Source organism: Anguilla anguilla, chromosome 11 (genome assembly GCF_013347855.1).
Source record: "Anguilla anguilla isolate fAngAng1 chromosome 11, fAngAng1.pri, whole genome shotgun sequence".
NCBI classification, from domain to species: Eukaryota; Metazoa; Chordata; class Actinopteri; order Anguilliformes; family Anguillidae; genus Anguilla; species Anguilla anguilla.
This window is the reverse complement of record NC_049211.1, coordinates 29,183,232-29,195,361: the sequence shown is the minus strand read 5'-3', so window position 1 is coordinate 29,195,361 and position 12,130 is coordinate 29,183,232. Positions and strand designations below refer to the sequence as shown.

At 44.8% G+C, this 12,130-nt stretch overlaps 1 long non-coding RNA gene across 2 annotated transcripts in view; it reads left to right on the top strand.

The window, feature by feature from the left end:
• The window catches only part of LOC118208056, a 148,306-nt gene that overhangs the window by 113,146 nt on the left and 23,030 nt on the right, over nt 1–12,130 (top strand). The gene's annotated exons all lie outside the window — the stretch shown is intronic.

Here is a 12,130-nt window from a genome sequence, read left to right as displayed (position 1 = left end):
TCTTTAAATTCACTCAGCGGTACGTTTGGGAATGCTCGGCTCCTAATTGCTACTGGAAATCAGGGAGACACTAACAAAACTCTCACAATCAAGCAGGACTAAAATATTCATTAACTAATTGTCATTCACATCGGTGGGCTTTCATTGGCCGGGCATCGAGAAAGCGGCGTAATCTCACTGTGCAGAGAGGTGAAAAAAGGAATGCACTGCATCCCTCTCAAAATGGACATTTAAGCTACCCTGCTCGGTTTTCGTAAAAATAAAAAAAAAACCTTAATATTATGCTGAGGATGGGAGCGAAAGAAAATTAGACTTCCGTAATGTGCTGAACATGTTGACAGACTGAAGAGTTCTTCATTAGCTCGCCGAGAAGGACACCTCCCCCACCCCCCACCCCCCACCCCCGCCCTCTTACGGCCAGGCTTAAAGCATCACGGTGGCACTCTGAAGTGCACATTTTGTTTGCCTGTTTCTTTCCTTTCGCTCACAACAAAAAAAGTAGCGATGATGCAGTCCGGTCGGGCTGGGCTAAATTAGCATGGGAGACGGGGCCCTCGGGTGGACCGCTTTGTTAGCCGCTTTTGTTGCCATAGTCGGCTACTCTTCAAATAGCTTTTTAACTCACTGTGAAACTTGCGCATCTTTGATTTAGAGCAATTATGCTATCCCTTGAAAATGAGTGAGGATAGCTTGAATGAGTGGCAATTGCAAATGAGAGTAATTGCCTACCTTTGTGGTTGACGCATTAATACTGCGGAAATGCGAAGAGGACATGGAAGAGAAATTAAAAGCCTTTGTCACTGGAAGGTTTGTGAGACATCCCCCACTGATCCCCAGCTGAAAAACATAAATTATTATGTACCTGTCTTTGCTAAGAAACTGTTTTTTTTTTCCTTTTGCCCCACAATAGTTGTCAACACCCATTTTATGTTTGAAATGTGAAATGTTCTGCTTTTCTTATTATGCTATTGTCTTGAGAATGGCACACAGGATGTAATACTGGAGATGGACAGCAATTTTCTAATGAGGCATTTCCTCTGAAATCTCTGAGAAAACTGATGCTATGCTATGGACATGAGTCAGCAAAGTACCTGGTGGAAGAGGAGGAAGAGGCCTGCTTGGCAAGTCACGATCCCTTTCAAAGAAAATTGGTCAGTGGCCCTCAAGATGTGTGTTTTATCAAAATGAGCATGAGCTGGGCAGAAGGCTCGATGTAATGGGTGACTGTGTAGCAGTTGTAATCCACCGGATAGTGTCACAGTTGTTAACAAACTAGACTAGTTTCCGGGAGGCTGCTAGTTCCAAAGTTGGGTGCTGGCCGTTTCCAGCATTTCTAAACCTGCGCTTCTCTGATGGTTTTTCAAAAACATCACTGTATTGAACACTTAAAAATGTGAGCTGTTTATAGAAGCCTTTCTGGACGAGGGGGTCTTCTACGATAATAAACATGTACTTCCTTATCGTCCTTTCAGAGCTCCTGACATGCTGAGCCCAAGTTTCAGAACCACATTACTTAGACTACTACAAATCAAAGTGTCTAAGGCTTTCCAAGTTGTGTATAAAATGTTAATGAGGGAAGACATCTAAGGGCATGGACATGTCCTGAAAGTCACCTTTGAAAATATGCACTGTGAAACCTAATATTAATCATTGACTTTGCTTATAACTTGCCCAGACAGAGCTGTATTGTTTTGTGCCATGATATAGTATATTGATATATAACACCACTGTCATATTTTTTCTATTTTAAATAATCCATCCTAATATTATCATATACTGTATACCTATCCGTACAGTGTGAATGTAACATGACGCTGTGGTAATTTTTCTTTATTTGGCTCTGTACTCCACAATTTTTGATTTGTAATCAAAAAGAGCAAATTCCTAACTTTTATTAAAGAGTATTTTTATACGTTTCGGTTTCACCATGTAGAAATGACAGCGCTTCTTATACATATCCCCCCATTTCAGGGACCCATCATTTTTGACATATCAATGCTATGTACATGAAAGTAGTCATGTTTAGTGACTGTATAAAAATGTTTAGATGTTTTAATGTTTAGAACTATGCATAAAAAGTGCTGTCATTTCTGCACTGAACCGGGTTTACTGTATACCTGTATCTGCATCACTATACTGCATACTGTACCTGCATATGCGTATGCATAGAGTATAACCGATGCATGCGGAGTAGAGTAAAGCTATGATGTCAACAAATGCGCGCGAATCGGAATCAGTAATCGCTGGTGAGCCTGGAACGGATGCGTGCGCGGAGGGTTGGTTCACGCTGGGCGGCGGAAGCTGGATTGCGTGACCCGGGGGCTGGTTTATTGGCCGGGATCCGCCTCTGAATCACGTCGTCGGAGGGTTTGTTGTTGTCACTGTCAGGAAGAGCGGATGGACGGGATCCAGAGCAGCGTGACGCCAGCGGGATTGCGCCATAGCAGCATATGCTATTACAGATGTCCTGTTAGAGCGCAAATTGGAGCGTGCGTCGGCATTGGTGGGTCCGTGGGCTTCATCGGAACCGCACTGACTGCCTGCTCGTTACATTTAAACCTTTTTACACAGGGGATTTTGCACTGTTATTTAACCATTTAAATGCTTACTTTGTTATTTAACTAGTACCAGGTTGACCGAAAAATAAATAAATCTTTGAACCCCTGCAGGGGAATTAGAAATAGATTTGTGCGATTTAATGAAAACAATAAATATTGCGCATAGCATGATGTATACAAGATACAGAAATTCACATAAATCACCGTAATCGCCGTGAAGGAATTATGTAGAGAAAAATGAAACATTATTTACCGCGTTCAAATGTTAAATCGCGTCTGGAATGACGTTTGATTTTACAAACACAACACAAAAGCATTATTCTGTTCGAGGAGAGTGCAGTTGAGCCGGCTGCCCCCGTTGCTTCCGCCATGAGACTGATCTTGTCGAGGATAAGTCCCTCCCTGCTCCTCCAGCGCGCCCCGCTCAGATATAAGATTCCTGCACTTATTTTGTGTTCCTTCATATCTCTGTAACGCCATCTCTTATGTTTAAAGGCTGCCTATAAATCTGGCATCGGGCCTTAATGACCGTGGCAGGCCTGCCTGTGATATGTCACTGTTCGGATAGCACCCAGTAGGGAATATACCATGCCAGTCTTCGTAATTGCAGGCACGGAAAGATTTATACCGCCATTATACGCGCTATTATATATAGAAAGGACTGGAACACAAAATTACAATAAAAAAAACCCGCTCACTTTTTAATGCTGTTTAGTTCAGGCTCATTATATTTTAGCAAATAGTAAAGGGGAGAAAATGCATGTACAGTGTGTGTTTGATTATAAGAAGGTCTCGTGATGGGGAATGCAGTATTGCTCTTAGTATTTGGGACTGAGAAATGAAACGGTGTTGTTTTCCTTCAGCGGGTGTTGCTGATCGAGGACATGCATTGAAACAGTGGGGGTGCGTTTTATGTTCAGGAAGACACGGGATTGGGGTTTGAAAGTAGAGGGGCACGGCTGGGCTGGGAAGGCACAGAAAGGGGTGTGGGGGAGGGGGGGGGGGGGGTCTCTTCACAAAGCGTGAAGCAAAATGACTGAGAAAACATTCATCTCAATTAGGGTGGGGGGCGGGGGGGGGGGATATGTATTACACTGTGAGACAAAGGGCCTGGGAACAGGGCGTGGCCGTGCAGGGTTTCCGCGGCCGTGTCCCCGAGCGCGGCGGCTGTGAGGCTGGAGGAGACGTTAATTGAACTCCCGGGGTGTTCCGCGCGGTACGGCTGTGTCGCCTGACCCTCCCCCCCCCCCCCCCCCCCCCCGGGCTCTCGGGAGAGGGGGGGACAGGTGCGCGCTGACGTCGATCGGGGGGCCTCGGCGAGCTGGGGGGGTAGGGGGGTGTTCACCCCGCTACGGAGGATTAGCGCCTGCGATTGTTACACTTAGGCATTTTGCAGACACGCTTATCCAGCTTATCCGACATTTCTTAACGCACAATCTGTTTATACAGCTGGATGTTTCCTGAGGCAGTAAAGCTTAAGTACCTTCGCTCAGGGGTACAACGACAGAGCCCCACCTAGGATTCGAACTTGCAACCTCTTCAAGCCGACTTCCCTAACCATAATAGTACATTCCCTCCATAATACTACACAACCACCCCCTATTGCACCATACTGCTGCCCCGTACTACACTCCACCATCATTCACTCCACCTTTGTCACTATACTACACCACCACCATTGCACTACACTTCTGCCATTTTTCTATACCATTTTCCATACCATTATACTACACCACCACCCCCTTATACCTCACGCCTGCTATTTTACTACACTGCCAACTCCTTATATATCTCCCACCATTATGCTATACTTACATCGTTATATTACAAACCACCACCGCTGCACCTCACTCATGTTGTTATACTACATTCCCGCTCTTGTACAACAGCCCCAATTAGTATTACACACCACCACCGCAAGCAAGTTTTTTTGTTCTGTGAGGGGTGGCCGACACTGGGCAGAGGCAGGGGTCCGCGGCCCCCGGGACCGGACAGCAGCACGGCGCTTCGGCCCGGTGACGGATATCCGCTCAGGAACATGCGCTGCGAGTCGCGGAGTGGACGGGGAGAGCGATGACGATGCAGTTCTCCCGCGCCACCTCACCTCGGGGCGGCCGCTTCACCCACTGACCTTTTGACACGGCTCCCTTGTGCCCTGAGGTCGTCTCCTGTTGTTTTTGCTGTTGTTTGCTTAGTTTTTTTTTTTTGTCTGTTTGTTTTCTTAATACCTTTGAATGAACCATAACAGAAGTGGTTAGCCTCCCCTCGACTCCAAACAGTGGCGGGCATAAACACACAGAAATGAAAGCGGTCGGTTACACAGAGGAAAGCAAGCTTCATATTTCATATTTCAAATTACACGTGTGTGTGAGATACTGGCTAGCCCCAGTGACCGTCCCGGTGCCGGGGAAAATTTGTGGCCCGGTTACCCCCCCCCCCCCCCCCCCCCCCCCCCCCCCCCGCCCCGCCCCCCGCGTGCATCCGGGAGACGAGCATCCGGGAGACAGGCGCTAGGAAACGGTGCGGGCTGTGGGTCCTCCTCCCGGTCCCGTTTGCGCCCCGCGGGTAGCGGAAGCTCCCCGGAACACCTCGTCCTTCCTGGGCCCGTCCGCCCCGCGCCTCTCCGCTCGGGAGCCTCGCTCAGCGCTGACAGGCCCGGCCGCGTCGTACCTGCGCGATCAAATGCACTCTTATTGGATCTGTCTCGCGGCGCGGCGCTCCGCGGCGAAAACATGTTTTGTTCTCTTTAACCTATTCCGCTGGGGGAAGCAAACCAACAGTGACACTGTCATTTGTGAGCAGTGCAGTAAGACTCCCCCGTGGAACAAATGTCAGATTACAGTGCGCGGGACTAGTTATCCCCTCTAAATATAGCTCCTCCGGTATCACGGCCTGTCGTAGGGATTCACGGTTTCACACGCATGCCCTTTACTGGGACCGCAGACGCTGTCACAAACCTTAAGAAGCGCTTGAATGAGATTAATTGTAAATTCATAACTGTCTCCCGACTGTCTTTGTGACTCTGTGAAGGAGAGGGACTCGCGTGTGATCCCGACTGCCACACGGCACGTACCTTCCGGACGGCGTAGGCGTGGGTCTGTCCGCACCGCTCCGGCTCCCGCCCTGGTGAAGGCTGCACTTCCTCCCAGTGAAAGTATGCAGATTGCGGCTAAAACGGGGGAAAAGATCCTCACCTGCCGCAAAACCAGCCGGAGAAACGAGCGAGGTTGTTCCCGACAAAAAGCCATTTAGCGATATTAAATCCTTGATTCTGAGCACCCCTGAAACTCGAGCACTCCGGCAGGTCACAGACGCAGCTATTAGACGCTGTTTAGCATATTCATGGGCAGCGTTTAGAGCAGCATTTTCCTTTCCGTGACTCTTGCATCTGAAATGGATACGTAATGCTAATAACCCAGCTGAGAGCGAATTGGTTTTCACATATGTAAATATTTTTAGTTGCAGTGTGATACCGTGTTGTGAAAACACTGCACCTAACATCTCGGTGAAAGCGGTGTTTCAAAACACATTATTGCACCGAAGCCGAAATTTACCGTTTCTTTTTAATTTATTATTTTTTAAATTGCACACAAAACAAATAAAACTGAACGTAGCTAAACAGTGCTGGGCTGGACTGATATGAATATTAACGAGATGTGCTCGTTCTGCTGTTAATGGAAGCCACATAAGAACTATTTTATGGCTCATAAGACATGAATGCAATCAACACATTTTCAGCTGTGGCAAAGGGTTCCTTCTAGTCTGCTAACTAGTCAACAAATTACTGTGAGTCATTTAATTTTTTTTTTTTTTTTTTGAAAAAGCATTCGTGTTCAGTTCAAGGAAGCGTTTTCCTTTTTGCTTGGACGCTGGTCAGGCGAAATTGATTGTTGGCTGTGCTACTGGATAGCGCCTTCAGTCTTAATATGCACGCCTCTCTTCTGAGGGCGCTAGCTCTCCTGTAGTGCTGCATGTCTGTCAGTGGAGCAGAAGGTGAGCACGTTGGAGGAGTGTGTGAGCTATAGCTGCCTTAGAGGCACAATTAGCCATCCAAAAAATGGGAGGGAAAAACAGAAAACATTTGGGACAAGCTGATAAACTCGATAATTTGTGTCTTTCCTTTCATAACTCTGTACTGTTTCTGTCTCGCTGTTGGTTTTATTCAAAGGTGAATTGCAAACACTATTATGTAAAGATAATTCTTTTTCTTATTTTATAAATTTTATTAAATTATTTTTATACAGTCACATTATACAGTGCAGTTGGTGGTGCAGTATATTGGTTAAGGAACTGGTTTTGGAACACAGAAGTTGGGTCACTGCTGTTGTACCCTTGGGACAGGTACAGGTACTTAACTGGAACTGCTTCAGCAACTGTATTAATGGACAGTATGTAAAAAATGTAAGTGCAAGGTACTCTGGGTAAGAGCATCTCCTAAATGCATAAATACGGTACAAAATTGCTTTATTCATCCCTCCAGGTGCATAAAATTCATTGTAAGTCATATTACAATTTGACTAATGAAATATAACATACTGTAAATATGAAATGTTGCTTCTCTTTCGTTTTTATATGTGTCATTTGTTTGGCTGTTTATATAATATTTCTCTAATAGTGGTTTATTTCTACGCCGTTGTTCAAATATAAATTCAGTACAATACCAGAGCCAGAGCGAGATTCAGTGTTCAGCAGCCTTTACCTTGAAAACAAAATTCAAGCATATAAACATTTTCATATTATGCATTTATGTATATACAACAGGCACTAAAATTGAATGGAATTGTTTGACTAAAAATTATTACATCTGTTGCTCAATATTAGGGACTTTGTATGCTTATTAGACTGAAATCTAAATGTATAATTTTCAGATCGGAAGTGAATGCATAAGGCCATATCTAAGGTTTGTCTCCATTCACAACAATATTCTGATACCTATATGGCCTATACAGGTTTTTTTTTTTTTTGTAACAGTGAAACCAGAGGGGAAAAAATATTATTTTTTATGTAATTCTTCCTTAAAACGATATAAACTATGCAAAAAAACTGCTCAACCACTTTTTTTTACAATTTAATAGAGAACTGGATAGAAGGGGAGCCGCACTGCGCTGTTGAATAAGAAGAGAAATGTGTTGTGCTCCTCCCCTTTCAGACTTGACGGTGTCCCCTTGCTTCTCCTGACAATCCCCCATGCATCTGCGACACACTCCAGGAACTTTGCCGACCGCCGCTGCTTTTTAATGATCAATTAATCCCAAACCGCGTCCTCACGCTCACAATTAACGTCACGCAAACAGCCAAATCTCCCCTGACTTTCATCTATTTGTCTCATGTAATCACCCAGATTATCTGGCATAAATGACATATACTTTCATGTTCCCTGCACACAAATAAATAAATAAATAAATAAAAAGTGTCTTGCAACATGGCTGACACGCAGAGATTAACGTCGTAGCCTGAAATGAATACACTGATGCAATATATCGGCATGGTCCGTAAAGATCTACAGGGGGCCTTTGGGTCTTATGGTCGTCTCTGTCCTGCCTGATAAATACTCTCCAGTGCTCTTCTCCTGGCTTTGTCTAAAACAAGGCCATGGAGAGTTGCAGAATGCATATGGAGATGGATGACCCTCCACAGCTGTGGTTACTTGGAGGGAGGCCTGTTTTGCAGGATGGAACTGCATTGAAGGCTCTGCATTGGAAGCCATTGACTCACGGCCACTGCGCTGCCTCCCAACACGTCATTCTGGATCCCACCTGCGCCATTTCATCCATTTCAGCTCAAATCTGTTAAACATAATCTCTGATGTCTGTCTTGACGTCTTTCAATGATGCCTCTAGTGCAAATGTGTTATAATGCACTGGACACGTTATAATGCATTATGCACTGTATATGAAAATGTTCCCTTTTTTACCTTCATTTTGGCTCTTTGGGGTGTGGATTAGTATGCATATAGAAATCTTACAGTTAAGTACCAAAGCTACTTAACTAAAACAAGCATGTATGAATCACGGTCGATGAAACTGCTTTGTTTCTGCTCTTTTTCTCTTTAAATCTGAATTTGGAAACGACTTAGTAATGCTGGTGATCCGATGAGAAAAACAGCTTTAAAAAATCCTTCATGATCTCTCAGCTTTTATTGGCCTCAGGCTACCTTCTTGGCCTTCGACTTGGACGTAACTGTGACTGACGGCTGCAGAGATGAGCCCAATGGCAGGCAGTACAAGGCTACGGTTCTGGCACCTGGGAACAGGCTCACGACAGTCACCAGTCGATCCATTTGATTCGGATGAGGCCAGCCATGTCGTCCAAATACTGGACGGAATGCTGGAGATTCAGCCCGACAGTGAGGACAGAACACGTTGTGCTGTTCATTCCAGAACCTGCTGGTTATTCCAGGAATTGCAATGTTGATGAGACCAATGGGAGCACAAGGTTTCATGATAGGCGGAGCTAAAATGAGCCGTCATTCATAGCCTTTCAACAAATGAAAATATTTTTATTTCCACAGCAAAAAAAAAGTCTGTTTAGATCCGTTCGCTCCACCCATTTGTGTTTTGTGATTTGGAAGAAATCAGTTTCAATGAGACTGGTGAGGTGTTTTATAACAGAGATGGATTGCACTCTGATTTCAGCAGTTATGGTGAAAAAAAACAATGGTGTTTTGATCAAAGAAGTTTAGCATCTGCACTGTTGAAAGGGGATCTTTTATAAATCAAGGGCTTTATAACATTTTTTATTTATTAAGATGGCATCATGAACGTACCACACTGTAATGTCTGATACCACCTTAAATTTGAAGTAGTGCCTCAATTGTTCCCCTCTGCGCAGAAATAGCAGTGTCTGTTGACACCCTTCTCACAGGGTGCTTGACCCTCTCTTCCCAAACACAGAAGTTAACAGCAAGGGTGACTAGTGGTTTGCACGGAGCGCTAGGCAAGTGACCCTAATTGCACACAAACAAGTCATGTGATCCTAGTCATTTGACTCTGTTTTCACATTTTACCCCAGCACAAAGGATGCCATCCCCAAAAATAATGGTTACTGCTGGAAGTACACTTTACTTAACGAGGAATAAGGATATTGTTTTAACATCATATCATATTCCTCTGGTACGGCAGTATCCATGTTGCTCAAGTTTTTTTCAAACAATCCTTGCTTCGCCTTTATTTGAATGCAAGATGGATGGCCCCTGCCATAGCCAGCCACTTTATAAAATGTGATTATTATGGTTTTGATTATTTCTTTTTTTTTTTTTTACCTCTTTTTCTAGTGTTATTACAAATGCAAAATAAATCAAAAGCTATCAGGCCATAGGTTTCACCGGCATCCGTTCCCATGAATAATCAAGCTGTGCTCTGAGCCCTCAGAGTAATTATCTGTGTTGGGTGACAGCCGAAGGCGCTGTGGAACTGACAGTGGGAGATGTAGTGTAAATTTTATGAGTGACAAAGAAGATTAGAAGAGCCATTTTTTTTACACACAACTCTGACCCCTGCGAGGCTGTGCCTGCAAAGAACACGATTCGGCTAGCCCGGTGCTAGGAGAGTTTGCGCGCGTTTGCGTTTCAATAAGGAGGCGCTTTGGAGCACGTCATGAGCAGGCCGTTTTCTGTGTGTGTGTGTGTGTGTGTGTGTGTGTGTGTTTATACATATGTGCATCTGTATGTGTGTTTGCCTGTGTACTGGCATACGTTTTTTGTGAGTTGTAACAGTACTTTGCACTGGGTTAATGTGATTATCCTATTCAAATTATATGATCCATGAGTTTTTGGACTTGATTTCCTGCATCTCGGCAACCGATCTAAAAGATTTCAGAAATTGTTCACTCTCACTGAAGAGTTTAAGGGCACCTTCAATGCTCACCAGAGCCACGTCTGAGTTGATTTGTACCTTCATAAGTTCCGTTCTTGACCCTTTTGGATGTAAGATACCGAATATGTGATTAGAATGTTCTTAACTGAATATCTGAGATCTAGAACACTGGCTTAGGATTTTGAAAACACATTCCAAAAGACGTACTCTTCAGAAGTTGGCTTCTGAAGTGGACTGTGTTCAGTGTACATTAAAATGGGTTTCTTTGTGTGTTTGGTCCTGCTTTAATCGTCATGGCTTCGGCTCCATGGTGACCAGCCATAGTGCGTGAAGCATAAGAGACGAGAGACAGCCTTGTAACCCGTTCCAGGAGGATGCTGTGCTGAGCAGCGTATTAGAGGAGTTTAAGAAAAAATAAATAAATCACTGAACCGGATTTTTTTTCCCTCTTAAAAAATCCCATAGATCACCTGGTTGGGCCAGGCAGTTCTGTGCACTGTCTTTAAAAGCCTGATGTCACTGTGTGCTGAGAGGGCTGAGACAGTATCACGCATGCAGGTGGGGTGGGGGGGGTGAGGGAGGGTTAATAGAGGGAAGGAAGCGGCGCGCATTCCTCTGTGACGTGTTCCAGAGAGCGGCGACGATGGCGGCACTGCGCCGTGTTCCGGAGAGCAGCCTGCACATCTCCCCCGGCCACCAACCCAACCCCCCCTCCACCGCACCCCCCCACCCCCCCCACCCCGCCCCCCTTCTCCCTCGTGGTGCCGGGACACGTCTCCCGTCTGCTTTTGTCTCGTCTTGTCAAGTGGCTGACATTCTGATTTAATCAACATTCAAGCTCTGCCAGATGAATTAGATCGCTATCAAAAATGTGCGAGGGACACCACGTCCCTCACTTGTCAGAGCCAGATTTGTCTGCTCCTTTTATTTATTTATTGTATTTGGCCGGAGAGATTTCTTTTAAGCCTGCGAGGGGAAGTAAAGCTTGTTGTGTAATAAAAGCCTTGATGAGTCGGTGTAGCAAGGCTGGATCCGTTTTAGGACTTTAAAGCGTTTTTTTTTTTTCGCTTGCGAGCAACGTCGCCCTGTTCTTGTCTTTTCTGCTCGCTCAGGAGCAGGAAGAAAACAAAACAAAACAAAAACATTCTTTCAATCTAAACAACCCCTGGATTGAGCAATAGCAATTCAGTTTGACGTGACAGGTCGAAACTGGTTTTAGACTCAATTCAAAAGAGCGGATTCGAGCAGCCTCTCAAAAATCCATCAAAGCGCTCCTGGGGGGGGGCGGGGGGGTGAACTTTCCTGATTACTCAGTTGTCAGCGTGAAAACGATCAAGATGCTCCTTTGATGTCACAAGCCGCATAAAAAGCAGGTAACGTTCCATACGAGGGCGGGTGTACAAAGCGCTAATTGAGACGTTGTGGGGGTTATTTTATGTGCAGAAAAAGTCACTTAAGGTACTTTATACAAGTCATGAGACACATTACCAAGCCCTGTGTTCTCATGGCAGCAGTGAATGGCAGACTATGAAGATAGTCTTTCATCAGTCAGAAACATGATAATCAATCAGGCAGCTCATCCAACAGAGGAGCTCTTATGTGGTGCATCATAAGAAACATTAATGCCACCACAAGTGGTAAAGTAAGCTACTCATACGCATAATCTTTAAGAAAGCAACATTTTCTTAAAGAATAAAGTACAGTTAAGAATGAAGTACAATTTAAAGAATTTAAAGAATTAAGTACAATTAAGAGGTA